Below are 17589 nucleotides of genomic sequence, written 5' to 3'. Positions count from 1 at the left end.
GAAATCCTAAAACTGTGTACCTTATACAGAGAGCATCTATAAAAGTAGGTGATAGGATTACGTTCATTGGAGCTGAGTTGGTATTTTTTGATTGGTCACCCTAAGATGATGAAATAATGAAAGCACAATAGACTAAATCGATGATGTAAGAGACAATCAACTAACAATCCCATAATTATGATGATGAAACAATAACTACGCACTTTTCTATGAGCTTGCATGAAAGATGTCATCAATATTTAAAACCTCCTCTGGATCTTGAACATTAGAGACCATCCACAATTTTAAGCCTCATACTCGTTTTCAGCACCACAAAATTAGTTAAAGGGAACCTGTCAGCAGTTTTGTCCTTTATAAGTTGCGGCAATCACCTTTCAGAGCTAATAAGCAGCATTCTATAATGATGTATATCTGCCCCCAACTCGACCTGTAAGAGAAGAAAAATAACTTTTATTATACTCATCAGTGGAGCGGTCCGAGAGGTGTCATTGGTCTTGATTTGGCACCTCCCATCTTTTTGCAATGTCATCCTCCTGCTTGCTTGTGTAGATGATGTGTCCCTGCATCATCAACACAGTCGGCAATGTGCTCCTGCGCTGGCGTACTTCTCTGCCCTGTTCAGGGCAAAGCAAAGGACTGCAGTGCGCAGGCGCCAGGGCACTTTGACCTTTTTTGGCACATGCACACTGCAGTACTTTGCTCTGCCCTCAACAGGACAAAGAAATACACCTGTGCGGGAGCGTGGTGCTGAGGACACTGGGTGCATGCACCATCCACACGAAACAAGCAGGAGGACGAGGATCGTAAGTAGATAGGAGGACCAAGACCAGAGACACCCCTCAGATCAGACCGCCCTGCAGGTGAGTATAATAAAAATTATTTTTCTTCTCTTGCAAGTCAGGTTGGGGCAGATATACAGCATTATAGAATGCTGTATATCAGCGCTGAATGGTGATGGTCGTAACTTATATTGGCCAAAACTGCTGACAGTTCACTTTAAGTTCCACTGTTTTCGTCTGTGAACCAATTTGGCTGTGGAGCAGTGTAATCAAACAAATTTCCCATGGCTCTTATTTGCTGTGGAAAATTGCTGCATATATGGTTGTGGAAATTCTGCACCTTTTCTGGAGATCTCACTACTTTTAGGGCAGGTGCAGACCACCTTAGCTTTGGTCAGAGCGCGATCAGACAAAGCATCAGATCGCACTTGGGCCAATGGTATTCTATGAGACCGTGCGCGTGTAGAATTATTTACTCAGACAGAGACTGTGCAAGGAAAGCAATTGCTGCATGTCTGTGTTTGATCTGATATTCCGATTGCATTTGGCCATACAAGTCAATGAGTCCGTGGAAATGATCGGACTGCACACAAAAATGCCCTGAATTCTGAGCGCTGTCTGATTTCTGTACACTCACAGAGTGGGAAAGATGGATCTTTTTTTCTCCATCTCCTCCTCATCTGAGAGAAACACACCATGCTGATCAGACTTTGATCAGTGTCATTTACATAATCATCTGCTCTTAAGCTACAGATGTCCTTAGAAATGTCTGGGTGAGATTTTGGGAAATCTCCTGCACAATCCTTCTTCTCTAATACACATGAATACAAACACAAGGGCCATGCACATTGTGAATAAGTCGGTAGGACAGCATTCACACCACCAAGAGACTAAAACACAGAGAAACACAGTACAACAAACGTGAAAAAATACTCTGCTGTAAAAAAAATCTAACAATAAACAGCAAATGCTAGTAAAAAGATGCCAACAAAAACAGGGTATTTAGTTGATAAGTTTTTTGCAAAAAATGTATATTAAGCCACTCCACCAGATGCCAAGGTATACCCTTCAGAGTAGTCCTTTATATGTGCATGGCCCACATGAGAGGGGTGGGAGGCGCCCTCCCCTCTCATGTGGGCCATGGACATATAAAACCGTCTCATACAGCGTGTCCACTTCAAACATTACCTCTCTGAATCCTGCTCATATAGGTACTGCTCACATGATCAGGTTTTAAATACATTGGTTAGGACTGTTCTGAAGGGTATACCTTGGCATCTGGTGGAGTCAACTAAATACCCTGTTTTGTTATCATCTTTTTACTAGCACTTGCTGTTTATTGTTAGCTTGTTTTTACAGCAGAATATTTCTTCACGTTTGTTGTACTGTGTTTCTCTGTGTTTTAGTCTCTTGGTGGTGTGAATACTGTCCTACCGACTTATTCACAATGTGCATTGCCCATGTGTTTGTATTCAATTGGTCTCTTGCTTTTGCTAGTTTTTGGGAGGCTCCCACCCCTCTCATATGGGCCATGCACATATTAGATATTTTTTTACAGCAGAGTATTTTTTCACATTTGTTGTACTATGTTTTTCTAATACACAGCAGATTATATTGTGGCAATCTACCTGATGGTCTCTCCCATCAGATTTATCATCTACTAGATGAAGAGCCCAGCGCTGCCCGGGCACAGTAAGAAACTACGATTAGTTATAACAAACTATAATGATTATATCTACAGTATATATATAAAGCTGAGTGTAGAGCCCCTCCCACTCCGCATAACCACATTCACTATAATATCCCACATCATACCGTCAGCCAGAGCCACCGGACTACTACCCCTAATATCCCACATCATCCCATCAGCCAGAGCCACCGGACTACTACCCCTAATATCCCACATCATCCCGCCAGAGCCACCGGACTACTACCCCTAATATCCCACATCATCCCGTCAGCCAGAGCCACCGGACTACTACCCCTAATATCCCACATCATCCCGTCACAGCCACCGGACTACTACCCCTAATATCCCACATCATCCCTTCAGCCAGAGCCACCGGACTACTACCCCTAATATCCCACATCATCCCGTCACAGCCACCGGACTACTACCCCTAATATTCCAAATCGACCCATCAGCCAGAGCCACCGGACTACTACCCATAATATCCCACATCATCCCGTCAGCCAGAGCCACCGGACTACTACCACTAATATCCCACATCATCCCGTCAGCCAGAGCCACCGGACTACTACCACTAATATCCCACATCATCCCGTCAGCCAGAGCCACCGGACTACTACCACTAATATCCCACATCATCCCGTCAGCCAGAGCCACCAGACAACTACGCCTAATATCCCACATCATCCCGTCAGCCAGAGCCACCGGACTACTACCCCTAATATCCCACATCATCCCATCAGCCAGAGCCACCGGACTACTACCCCTAATATCCCAAATCATCCCGCCAGAGCCACCGGACTACTACCCCTAATATCCCACATCATCCCGTCAGCCAGAGCCACCGGACTACTACCCCTAATATCCTGCATCATCCCTTCAGCCAGAGCCACCGGACTATTACCCCTAATATCCCACATCATCCCGTCACAGCCACCGGACTACTACCCCTAATATTCCAAATCGACCCATCAGCCAGAGCCACCAGACAACTACGCCTAATATCCCACATCATCCCGTCACAGCCGCTGGACTACTACCCCTAATATCCCACATCATCCCGTCACAGCCACCGGACTACTACCCCTAATATCCCACATCATCCCATCAGGCAGAGCCACTGGACTACTACCTCTAATATCCCATGTCATCCCATCAGCCAGAGCCACGGGACTACTACCTCTAATATCCCACATCATCTTGTCAGCCAGAGCCACCGGACTACTCCCCCTAATATACCACATCATCCCGTCAGCTTGGGGTCAGAACCAGAGCGCTGAGTGGTTTGCCCTGACTTCCATACCAATGATCCCTTTAATAGAAGCCTGGGGTGAGAATCAGAGCGCTGAGGGATTTACCCTAACTTCCATACCGGAGATCCCTTTAAGAGAGGCCTGGGGTCAGTACCGAAGCACAGAGTGGATTTGCCCTCACTTCAATATCGGGGATCCCTTTAAGAGAGGCCTGTGGTCAGAACCAGAGCACTGAGTGGATTTGCCCTCACTTCCATACTGGGGATCCCCTTAAGAGAGGCCTGGGATCAGAACCAGAGCGCTGCGCTGAGTGGATTTGCCCTAACTTCCATACCGGGGATCCCTTTAAGAGAGGCCTGGAATCAGAACCAGAGCGCTGAGTAGATTTGCCCTAACTTCCATACCGGGGATCCCTTTAAGAGAGGCCAGGGGTTAGAACCAGAGCACGGAGTGGATTTGCCCTCACTTCCATACCGGATATCCCTTTAAGAGAGGCCAGGGGTTAGAACAAGAGCACTGAGTGGATTTGCCCTCACTTCCATACCGGGGATCCCTTTAAGAGATGCCTGGGATCAGAACCAGAGTACTGAGTGGATTTGCCCTAACTTCCATACCAGGGATCCCTTTAAGAGAGCCTGGGGTCAGAATCAGAGTGCTATGGGATTTGCCGTGGCTTGCATACCAATGATCCCTTTAATAGAACCCTGGGGTCAGAATCAGAGTGCTGCGGGATTTGCCCTAGCTTCCATACAGGAGATCCCTTTAAGAGAGCCTGGGGTCAGTACCAGAGCATTTGAAGGCAATTGCCCTGACTTCAATACTGGTGAACCCTTTCAGTACCAAAGCACAGAGAGGATTTGCCCTAACTTCCAAACCAATGATCTCTTTAAGAGACCATGGGGTCTGAACAACAGAGCTGATTGGTTCGGTCCTAACTTCCATATCAATGATCCCTTTATTGAGACCTGGGGTCAAAGCCAAAGTGCTGGATGGATTTGCCCTGACTTCCATACCAATGATCCATTTAAGTGAGAAGATGTGCCTATGGGACAGAGGATGTGTGATGGGTATATGGGCACGGGAGGGGGGATTCATTTCTGTCACATGCTCTCTTGCTTCTTTCAGGGGGGCAGACAAAGGCTGGGAGCTTATGTTCCCAGGGATGCTAGACTTCTCCCACCATGTCAGTGTCTGCTGAGGTGTTGTCAAGTGGGAAAACTTGCTCATAGCAACCAATCACAGCTCAGCTTCTTTTAACCAGCTCTGGTGAAATGAGAGATGCTTAGTGATTGGTTGCAAGGAAAACTGTTGCTCATAGCAACCAATCACAGCTCAGCTTCTTTTGAACAGCTCTGGTGAAATGAAAGATGCTTCGTGATTGGTTGGTGATACACACACACACACACACACACACACACACACACACACACACACACACACACACACACACACACATACATTCAGTTTTATATAGAGAGATTATATTCCCACCTGTAGTTTGGGATATTTCTCCTTCTGAGCAGGAAACGCAGTCATAGCAACAATCTTGGTGCCCAAGCTTAGGAGCTTTTCTATGTCCAGGAGAACATTTTTCATTACATTGGGAGATCGGGCGCTAGAAAATGGATTTCATAAAATGAATTATTTTTTAAAAGTACAATTTTTGCTATAAAACTTGAAATTGATCCATATGCAGAATAGTTAATAAATAACTACCTATGACTAACAATTTTCTGTTTCATATATTCCCAATTAATTATTACAATAAGTTTCTAAGTTTTATAAACTGTTTTACTAATATAAGAGCAGTTGAGACGAGGGCGCAGCTTCAGTTATGAGTGGTAAAATCATAAAGGTTACCGCCGGTCACTGAAATTTTGTTTCCCACGCTCAGTTCACTGTGAGCCAGCCGATGAACTGGAAATAACCTTCATGACTAGAGATGGCGTCCATATGGAACATCTGCTGTTAGGGTAGAGAGACCAAACATGGACTTCACCAGTAAGTCTATGTTACTGTTTTGGTTCGGCTGCCCGAACACCGGGTGCTTGTTGCGCTGTCATGTGAATGACAGTACGGCAAACACTGTTTCTGATGGGCTGTAAAATCTTCACCTCCCGTCAGAGAGTCGGAGTTCCCACGCTGTCAAAATATAGAATGCACAGGGGTATAAAGTTCACCTCCAGTCATTGGTGACGGCTGATGGGACTACAGTTCCCATCATTTGATGCATGCTGCTGCTAATAACGGTGACAGCAGGAGCGGAAGATGTGGGTATTTATCAGCCGACACCTGTGCTGTAATTAAATAATTTTAAAAAAGCGGCGTAGATTCCCCTGTATTTTTGACAACCAGATAGTCAAAACTCAGAGCTGGGGGCTGCAGCCCTCAGCTGTCAGCTTCAGCAAGGCTGGATATCAAGAATAAAGGGGTCCCCACACCATATTTTTCATTTAAATAAATGATTTAAAAAAAAAGCGGCATGGGGTCCCCCCCATTTTTTGAAAACCAGCTGTTAGAGTTTGCAGATCGCACCAAGTATAATTTATTAGAAGGTGCAATCACAACCCGACTCGAGGTCCACCGTGCGGTGATGGAGGAACCGCAGCTAGTAAACAATGGTGAAGCAAAGCTGCGAGCAAGCACTGTCAAGCGTCACTCGGTGTGAACAGAATGCTAAGTAACTAACTCTGTTACTCAGCAGTGCAGCACATAAACAGAGAGCACTCTAAGATATGCCCTGTTAGACGTCACAGGAGCATAATGGTAATGATGTTATTTGGGGTCCCTATGACTTAACCACCCAAGGAAGATTAACCTGGTGGTTGAGCTTGCTCTGAAACAGGTTGTGCAATGTACGCACGAACACGGGTCATCCGGTGGCAGATACTAAGCCAAGCAGGAGTTTACACCCTACACTGCCTGTTTAGACACACACTCGCTGTGCTAGTAGAGGGACACATACACACAGGGTGGTAACATATCCACCAACACATATGGCAAATGATCCTAGCGTGCCAAAGGTCACTTTTATAGACGTGCTTAAGTCCAGTCACACAGGAACTTGCTCGTGGACCAATCCGGGACTGCCACATCACCAGAGCAGCTGACAACTGACCACCAATGGGAAGTCACCACCTCATGAGCATGTTCAGTAGAGTGATTCCTGGACTTAGCCTCAGAAAAGGCTGCTCGCCGCTGCGTATTGCCATTTACTAAGGCTGGATCTGGAGAGGCAGCAGTAACACAGTGCACAGCACGAGTCTGAGCAAGATGCTGAGACCGACGTTTTTGCTGAGCAGTAATTACTGCGGTCAAGACTACTGGAAGGCTGCAGAAGGAGATAAGGCTTTTGATCTACCCTGTGCCGAGAGAGAATCCCGATGCCTAACACTAGCCTTGCCAAATCAGACAGATGGAGGCTGGTATTCTAAGGCTGGTAAGTGGAATTAGATATTGGTTCCCCAGCTTAAAAATAGTAACCCACAGCTGGCTATAAAAGATGCATCTATCAGATGTGCCAATTTTGACACTTTGCCCAACTATTCTCATTTGTTCTGTAGTGGTGGCAAGTAGGGTTGATGTCATCTTTTCATTGTCAGGTGACATCAAGCTCACGGCTAAGTAATGGAGAAGCGTCTATAAGACATCTATCGATTACTAATCCTATAGTTGTGTGGTAAATAAAGACACAGCCCGAATAAAGTCTTCTATTAGAAATAAGACTAAACACAGTTTTAATTTTTTATTTAAAAATAACAAACACAGTTATACTCACTTAACGTCTAATTCCACTTCCGTGAGGGCCTGAATTTGTGGGAAAGAGTGATACTATTGAATGACAACATTAATTTTACCAGAGAGTGGACTGGAAAATAGCAAAATTATTCCAAGTGCTGTAAAATTGTGAAAAAATGCAATTCTGACATTGTTTTTTGGTAAATGTTTTCATGGTTTACATGTTGTTGATACAAATGAGCTTGCACTATGATAATAAATCCTAGCATGATTTGACAATGAACTGATACCAAATGTGTGTCCATTGGAGCAAGGCTCAGGAGTGGGGAAATGGTAAAGAAAAAAACATCAAATAATGCTTTTCAATCTATATATTAACTCACAAAATGTGGCCATTGGAGAACAACATGATCAAAAAATAAATAACCTTATAACCCCATAGATCCTAGGCATTGCTTACCCATGATGGATGCGTGCCCCGACGCGCGTTTCGCTGTGGCTTCCTCGGGGGGGCAGGATCTAGGGGGTTATAAGGTTATTTATCATGATAAGATTTATTATGCACTTTCTGCCTGAAATTTTACATTTTTATCATGACTAGACAGCCTGCTAGTCCATAATGATGGTGCTTATCAGTGCATATATGGTTATGAAGCTGCCCGCCTGTACTTGCATTTTTTACATTTTATAAACTTGTGAATTACTGTTTGTATTTTTGTAATTTGAAATAAATATATTGATTTTTTACCTTGATTTTCTATGGCATTTAATTGAGTATTACAAATTTTTGGACTCAAAATGACTCTCTGGAGTCCTTTTTGCATGACTTAGTTTATTAGTCATACTAGGGCTATAAATATTTTTCCATATTTGTAACAAATTTTTCTTTGTCACATCACATGGGCGGCTGTGAATCGTTGTGTGGTAGGTATGATTGTAACTGTGGACCAGACCGGGTAAAATATCAATATACCTAAAGGTATTATGGTTCGTAAGATAACGCCACACACAGGTTTTTAATGTGCGATTAAATCGCTCCACTATAGCGGCCTTTACGGTATTGTTGGCAAGAAAAAAATGATGAATTTTATGTGTTTTACAAATACGCTTCATGGCCGAATTCATAAATTCTTTGCCCCGATCCATCTGTAATTTTTGCGGGACACGCTGCTCATTTTCAAATATTAATTTGAATGAACGAGCTACAGATGCTCCAGTCTTGTTGGGCATCGCGACAACCTACGCGTGTTTGGAGAGGACGTTAGTCACAGTCAGGAGGTATTTCACATCATCATTTTCACTCGAATATTCAATTAAGCTAACCAAATCCGCTTGTAACTGCGAATCAATGTCCGAGACAAAAATTTTATTTGTTTGAAATCTTTTTTTTACATGTTTGCGCAGTGTGGATGTATCTTGTTTATTCAACCAATTAGGCACTTCAGACTTCAGGCGTGAAATATTGTTTCTCTAATATTATTTAGTCACCATCTATAATAATAAATGCCCTAAGCAGCTTCCGGTTGTAACAACTTCCGTCCAGTTGTAACCGGTGACGTCACCGCACACCTCTTTCCATGTTAACCCTCAACACACACACTCATCTCACCTTTCACCATCTCCACTCACGTCCACTCACTCTTTCACTCCACATACGACCCTTTCTCTCACTCCGTCTCTCATACTCACGCCGTCATCGCCGCTGATCCACGATCCCCGCCATCCTGGATCCAGACGTCCTCCACGCCGGCGACATGTTCTTGCGGCAACGCCATTTTGGATCGGCGAAATCCCGCGATAGTCAAGATGGCGTCGCCGCAAGAACATGTCTCCGGCGTGGAGGACGTCGGGATCCAAAATGGCGTCGGCGAAATCTCGCGAGATTTCGCCGACGCCATTTTGGATCCCGACCGCATCCACGCCGGCGACATGTTCCTGCTGCGACGCTATTTTGGATCGGCGAAATCCCGTGATACTCAAGATGGCGTCGCCGCAAGAACATGTCGCGGGCAAGGACGACATCGGGATCCAGAATGGCGTCAGCGAAAACTCGTGAGATTTCGCCGACGCCATTTTGGATCCCGACGTCGTCCACGCCGGCGACATGTTCTTCCGGCGACGCCATCTTGAATATCGCGGGATTTCATGATACTCAAGATGGCGTCGCCGCAAGAACATGTCGCCGGCCTGGACAACGTCTGGATCCAGGATGGCGCCGGCGGAAGAAGATGTCGGGGATCGTGGAGCAGCGGCGATGACGGCGTGAGTATGAGAGACGGAGTGAGAGAAGGGGTCGTATGCGGAGTGAAAGAGTGAGTGGAGATGGTGAAAGGTAAGAGGAGGGTGTGTGTTGAGGGTTAACATGGCAAGAGGTGTGATGCTATCGCACCCTCCCGATGCGATAGCATCGGGCCATAATCTAGTGATTGAATAAATGAATGTGTGGCGATGATCAGAAATTCAATCGTATAAAATGTTGAATTTTAAACCGGCTTTATCATGATTGTGTTAATACATGCAATAATTGTGTTAACAGAAGGCTTGTGGAGGGGGCGTATCTGTGGTGTTTTTTCCGGTGTGTTTCTGGGTGTTGACAGAAGGCGTGTTTTCTGCTAGCCAAAATAAATTCATGGGGCTTAGGCCTGTTTCACACATCAGTTTTTTTGGTCAGTCAAAATCCGCTAAAATGGCGGTTAACGGATCCGTCAAATTAAGAATTTTAAAGGAACCGCTGCCTGAGGAAGGGACAGAGAGAGAAAGAGAGGGAGAGAGAGAGAAATTTTTCAGCCGCCAGAACAGAGTTTAGGGTTAAATTTTCGGCTAAGTGAAGTCTTTCGGGCATGCGCAGTGTGAAGTGTGGATCCTGCCGCCCGAAAAAACGTTGCATGGTCCGTTCGGGCATGTCGGCGGACGTCAAAATTTTGGCGGATCCGCAAAAAACCGGATCCAACGGATGGCCATCCTTCAAGATCCGCCGGTAATGCAACACAATGGGGAAAAAACGGATCCGCCAAGAAAAATGGCGGATCCGTTTTTTTTTGCACAACGGCGGATTTTGACTGATGGACACAAACGGTTGTGTGAAACAGGCCTTACTGCCTGCTAGTGCATCTCCCAGCTGCAAACGTCCTCGGGTCAAGCAATTTCCAACATCTCAGAACTAATCTAAATGTAAGTACACTCACTGGCCACTTTATTAGGTACACCTGTCCAACTGTGTGTTAAGACTTAATTTCTAATCAGCCAATCACATGGCGGCAACTCAGTGCATTTAGGCATGTAGACATGGTCAAGACAATCTCCTGCAGTTCAAACCGAGCATCAGTATGGGGAAGAAAGGTGATTTGAGTGCCTTTGAACGTGGCATGATTGTTGGTGCCAGAAGGGCTGGTCTGAGTATTTCAGAAACTGCTGATCTACTGGGATTTTCACGCACAACCATCTCTAGGGTTTACAGAGAATGGTCCGAAAAAGAAAAAAAATCCAGTGAGCGGCAGTTCTGTGGCCGGAAATGCCTTGTTGATGCCAGAGGTCAGAGGAGAATGGGCATACTGGTTCGAGCTGATAGAAAGGCAACAGTGACTCAAATTGCCACCCGTTACAACCAAGGTAGGCAGAAGAGCATCTCTGAACGCACAGTGCGTCGAACTTTGAGGCAGATGGGCTACAGCAGCAGAAGACCACACTGGGTACCACTCCTCTCAGCTAAGAACAGGAAACTGAGGCTACAATTTGCACAAGCTCATCGAAATTGGACAGTAGAAGATTGGAAAAACGTTGCCTGGTCTGATGAGTCTCGATTTCTGCTGCGACATTCGGATGGTAGGGTCAGAATTTGGCGTAAACAACATGAAAGCATGGATCCATCCAGCCTTGTATCAACGGTTCAGGCTGGTGGTGGTGGTGTCATGGTGTGGGGAATTTTTTCTTGGCACTCTTTGGGCCCCTTGGTACCAATTGAGCATCGTTGCAACGCCACAGCCTACCTGAGTATTGTTGCTGACCATGTCCATCCCTTTATGACCACAATGTACCCAACATCTGATGGCTACTTTCAGCAGGATAATGCGCCATGTCATAAAGCTCGAATCATCTCAGATTGGTTTCTTGAACATGACAATGAGTTCACTGTACTCAAATGGCCTCCTCAGTCACCAGATCTCAATCCAATAGAGCATCTTTGGGATGTGGTGGAACGGGAGATTCGCATCAGGGATGTGCAGCCGACAAATCTGCGCCAACTGTGTGATGCCATCATGTCAATATGGTCCAAAATCTCTGAGGAATGCTTCCAGCACCTTGTTGAATCTCTGCCACGAAGAATTGAGGCAGTTCTGAAGGCAAAAGGGGGTCCAACCCGTTACTAGCATGGTGTACCTAATAAAGTGGCCAGTGAGTGTATATGCAGAGATTTGCAATATTCTATCTTGTCTTTTCATTATGCAGAATTGCTTAATTATATTTAATTATGCATAGTTAAAAGCCGCCGTTTGCTTTAATAATTAATAGTGTATTCATAGTTAAAGGCGTTATGCTATAGTTTATGTAATACAATAGTTAAAGCCGCTATTTGTTTTAATAATTTAGTAGTGTATTCATAGTTAAAGGCATATTTGTGAGTTAACCAATATAATTGATGCCTAATATTATCTAGTAATACTTATGATATAATAATAAGCTGGACCTCTGCAAGGTGTGCATATAGTTAATATGGTATTATACCGAATATAATGTATGGAGTATTGTCTCATTCTGCTTTAGTCAGTGTTTTGTATATTAATTATATATTTCATTCTTTCTAAGGCTGGTTTCACACTTGCATTTTTTTCCTATACTTAACATGGGTGCGCATAGACATGCATTTGTACGCGCATGCGTTTGTTTGTAGTGTGTGCCTGGGCGCACAAAATGCATCCTGTTGCATTTTTTGTGCGTCCGACCTGTCTAAAAAAAAGCGCATGCGCACGCAATGCGCAGAAAATTCACCCAAAAACCCATTATAGTCTATGGTAATGCGCAGAAAATTCACCCAAAAACCCATTATAGTTTATTGTAATGCGCAGAAAATTCACCCAAAAACCCATTATAGTCTATGGTAATGCACAGAAAATTCACCCAAAAACCCATTATAGTCTATGGCAATGCGCAGAAAATTCACCCAAAAACCCATTTTAGTCTATGGCAATGCGCAAAAAATTCACCCAAAAACCCATTATAGTCTATGGCAATGTGCAGAAAATTCACCCAAAAACCCATTATAGTCTATGGCAATGCGCAGAAAATTCACCCAAAAACCCATTATAGTCTATGGTAATGTGCAGAAAATTCACCCAAAAACCCATTATAGTCTATGGCAATGCGCAGAAAATTCACCCAAAAACCCATTATAGTCTATGGCAATGCGCAGAAAATTCACCCAAAAACCCATTATAGTCTATGGTAATGCGCAGAAAATTCACCCAAAAACCCATTTTAGCCTATGGCAATGTGCAGAAAATTCACCCAAAAACCCATTTTAGTCTATGGTAATGCGCAGAAAATTCACCCAAAAACCCATTTTCGTCTATGGCAATGTGCAGAAAATTCACCCAAAAACCCATTTTAGTCTATGGCAATGTGCAGAAAATTCACCCAAAAACCCATTTTAGTCTATGGTAATGCGCAGAAAATTCACCCAAAAACCCATTATAGTCTATGGTAATGCGCAAAAAATTCACCCGAAAACCCATTATAGTCTATGGTAATGCGCAGAAAATTCACCCAAAAACCAATTATAGTCTATGGTAATGCGCAGAAAATTCACCCAAAAACCCATTATAGTCTATGGCAATGCGCAGAAAATTCACCCAAAAACCCATTTAGTCTATGGTAATGCGCAGAAAATTCACCCAAAAACCCATTATAGTCTATGGTAATGCGCAGAAAATTCACCCAAAACCCCATTTAGTCTATGGTAATGCGCAGAAATTCACCCAAAAACCCATTTAGTCTATGATAATGCGCAGAAAATTCACCCAAAAACCCATTATAGTCTATGGTAATGCGCAGAAAATTCACCCAAAAACCCATTTAGTCTATGGCAATGTGCAGAAAATTCACCCAAAAACCCATTTAGTCTATGATAATGCGCAGAAAATTCACCCAAAAACCCATTATAGTCTATGGTAATGCGCAGAAAATTCACCCAAAAACCCATTATAGTCTATGGTAATGCGCAGAAAATTCACCCAAAAACCCATTATAGTCTATGGCAATGCGCAGAAAATTCACCCAAAAACCCATTTAGTCTATGGTAATGCACAGAAAATTCACCCAAAAACCCATTATAGTCTATGGCAATGCACAGAAAATTCACCCAAAAACCCATTATAGTCTATGGTAATGCGCAGAAAATTCACCCAAAAACCCATTATAGTCTATGGCAATGCGCAGAAAATTCACCCAAAAACCCATTATAGTCTATGGTAATGCGCAGAAAATTCACCCAAAAACCCATTTTAGAATATGGCAATGTGCAGAAAATTCACCCAAAAACCCATTTTAGTCTATGGTAATGCGCAGAAAATTCACCCAAAAACCCATTTTCGTCTATGGCAATGTGCAGAAAATTCACCCAAAAACCCATTTTAGTCTATGGCAATGTGCAGAAAATTCACCCAAAAACCCATTTTAGTCTATGGTAATGCGCAGAAAATTCACCCAAAAACCCATTATAGTCTATGGTAATGCGCAAAAAATTCACCCGAAAACCCATTATAGTCTATGGTAATGCGCAGAAAATTCACCCAAAAACCAATTATAGTCTATGGTAATGCGCAGAAAATTCACCCAAAAACCCATTATAGTCTATGGCAATGCGCAGAAAATTCACCCAAAAACCCATTTAGTCTATGGTAATGCGCAGAAAATTCACCCAAAAACCCATTATAGTCTATGGTAATGCGCAGAAAATTCACCCAAAAACCCATTTAGTCTATGGTAATGCGCAGAAATTCACCCAAAAACCCATTTAGTCTATGATAATGCGCAGAAAATTCACCCAAAAACCCATTATAGTCTATGGTAATGCGCAGAAAATTCACCCAAAAACCCATTTAGTCTATGGCAATGTGCAGAAAATTCACCCAAAAACCCATTTAGTCTATGATAATGCGCAGAAAATTCACCCAAAAACCCATTATAGTCTATGGCAATGCGCAGAAAATTCACCCAAAAACCCATTATAGTCTATGGTAATGCGCAGAAAATTCACCCAAAAACCCATTATAGTCTATGGTAATGTGCACGTCAGCGCAAAAAAAAATCATGTTTTTTTTAAAAAAAAAACATACGCAAAAATACAAAAAACGCATGAAAACGAATGATGCATTTTTTATGTGCGTTTGCACGCAGCGCAGTGCAAAAAAACTCAAGTGTGAAAGTAGCCTTATGTAAGAAGAGTGTACGGTTCCCAACTTCCCCTATGACAACATGTTCATTACTCGGAATTATGAAGCCTATGATTCCGTAACGGTGAAACCATCAGAGAATAATAACTCTGCCAACAAGCAGCGAACATCTAATTCTCATCAGACTGTCACAGGCAGGAAACCTATATGTATATCAGCTGATTTGAACCCGTGTATCTAGACACGGAACTAAAAACATGTTCTCATACATATTCTGAGTTACTTCAAGCGTCCAGTATGTCGGAAAGCAGGGATGCTCCTGAACCGAGTGATCAGCAGGATTCAGAGGTTGAGTTTGTAGAAGCTGGCTACAATCCTTTAATCCCCCCAATACCCGATGCTCCTGAAAGACGTGGAAATTCGCTAAGCAGAGGCCTCAAGAATAGAAAAGGTAGCGGCTCTTTGAAGTACATACGTTTCTCAGATTTATGTAGGTATCAGGTGTAGATCTCATTTCTGTGGTAACTGATAGTTATCTTTATTTCCAGCTGCTAATCTCGTGGCCTGAAGACTTCAATCTGAAAAAGGAAATATCCCCAAACAATCGAGATGGGACAATGAGATGACCACTAATTCAGCATCTGCAATACCCGGTTCATACTTGTAAGTCTATATATTTAGTCTGTTCTATAGTGTACTTATACAATGTTACATCGATTTCATGGATAACTGGTGCGGCTAACTTTTCAAATATTACACCCAATCAAAGATAACTGGGTCATGTAGCTTTTCCTATATTACGCAGGGTTCGCGGATAACTGTGGCTTGTATCTTCTCTTTTAGTTACACTTCCCCTGACGAAGCCGCGGTCAGCAGCGACACGCATGGGGCTCCCCACATCACCTTTGGTCCCGGGACCACTGTCCCACTTTGCTATCCCTGACGCCCTGACATCTGCTCTCCTGGTTGGTGACTTGCTGGCTATTTTAGCCCTAAGCCTTTCCTAGATGCTTTTTTCTATGCAGGTCATTTTCATTTTAGGGGTACTCCCTTTTCATAGGGGCACCATCTCTACAGGTATCTCTGATCTCATACAGGGCTCTGTCTCTCTTTTTTTTGCCTTCTGGGGACGCCCAGATTGGCGCTGTTTCTGCAAATATTCAGGATTCATATATATATTCTACTTTGTCTTGGGAATTCTTGTTTCACCCATAGTATATTGTGGTGTGCTATATTGCTGCTTTATGGGACCTATGTGATGTGTTTTATCTTTTTAATTGATTTTATTGTGGTTTGTTTTGTCTACTAATAATAATTGTTCATACACTTTCTTACGTATCATGGCCTACACATATTTTTACACATGGGTGTGCGCTTTTTTTTGTGCATGGATCTTTTCCTCTAATTGTCCTTTTCTTTTAGTTACGACGAATCTTCAACCTCAAGTTTTGCACCAACCTCGCTGCGAATCTACGCAGAATCCCCCGCATAGAGCTAATGCGTCTGTGAGAACAAATCCTCTTACCCATCTGTGCTGCGGATCGAGAAGAAAGCTCCCCGACAGCCGCGCACCCCGGGAACCCGAAGAGTAAGAAGCCGAACAATATACGGATGTGTCAAACTGCACAATCTGCAGAGAGTTCACCTGCAGAACCGTCCAGCGATTTCGGCACTGCATTACCGCTAAAGAAATGCTCAGCATCACGACGCCGCGTAAGAAGCAGAAAGGTGTTGATTGGTCAGCTCACACAGCCAATCCTGTGTGGGATGATGAGCACGTCAAAATGTTTCTTGCTATGTCTGCTCAGTACGCCCATACCAAACTCAGCCAGACCAAACTAAAATCTTTCTGCGATACGCATGAAAGACTGATAAATGCACGGCCAGACATTATCGCAGAACTACTGTATATGATTTTAAACAAAATTATGCAACTGTACAATCATCCCCTGCGAATTTAAATAAATCTGTGTGACTAAGGCTGGTCTCAAACTTGCGTTTTTTTGCACTGTTTTTTAGCGCAAAAAAAGCATGCATTTTTTCCCATATCTTTTACATGGGTGTGCATAGACATGCGTTTGTATGCGTTTGTATGCCCATGTGTTTTTTTTTGTAGTGTGCGCTCGGGCGCACAAAATGCATCTTTTTGCATTTTTTGTGCGTCCGACTTGCCCCCCAAAAACGCATGCGCGCGCAATGCGTTTTTTTTTTTTACAGCAAAACACCCATTAAAGTCTATGGGTGCGCACACGTACGCATTGTAACGCGCACGTATGCGCAAAAAAACGCACCAAAACCCGCAAAAAAATGCACAAACGCATGATCCATTTTTTTCATGCGTTTGTGTGCGCAAAAAACGCACAGCAAAAAAAACGCAAGTGTGAAAGTAGCCTAAGAATGATTGGTTATGGGGCTGAATAAAATTAACTAAAAAAAATCAAAGGGTTCTCCGCAATTTCAACGCGCCCATACAGACCGATCATTTTAGATTTGTAAATTTGGAGCGTGTCCAATCATTTGTAGAGGCGGTGAGCATTGTTCAGCATTACTGGGCAGAATCATCACACCGGCTATACAATGGCTCATGGATGTAGCCCACACAGAGAACATTAATACAAAAAATGGTGGGGGGAACAAGAGGCGCAATAGTGCCCTATCACTAGTGACACTTGAAGCCCACACAGAGGACACTGACATTCAACGTCATGAGAGGGACTGAAAAACATGTCAGGAAATATTTT

At 43.5% G+C, this 17589-nt stretch overlaps 1 long non-coding RNA gene across 1 annotated transcript; it reads left to right on the top strand.

Moving 5' to 3' along the window:
- The first annotated feature begins 1914 nt into the window (after positions 1-1914).
- Positions 1915-16828, top strand: LOC141098842 (uncharacterized). Its single transcript, XR_012234373.1, has 4 exons — positions 1915-1990; positions 15397-15511; positions 15692-15813; positions 16271-16828. It is a non-coding gene; the product is annotated as an uncharacterized lncRNA (long non-coding RNA).
- The last annotated feature ends 761 nt before the right edge of the window (positions 16829-17589 follow it).

Source organism: Dendrobates tinctorius, unplaced genomic scaffold (assembly GCF_039654945.1).
Source record: "Dendrobates tinctorius isolate UK_male_01 unplaced genomic scaffold, ASM3965494v1 ptg000095l, whole genome shotgun sequence".
Lineage (NCBI taxonomy): Eukaryota > Metazoa > Chordata > Amphibia > Anura > Dendrobatidae > Dendrobates > Dendrobates tinctorius.
Note: the sequence above shows the minus strand (reverse complement) of the source record. Positions and strands in the feature narration are given on the sequence as shown.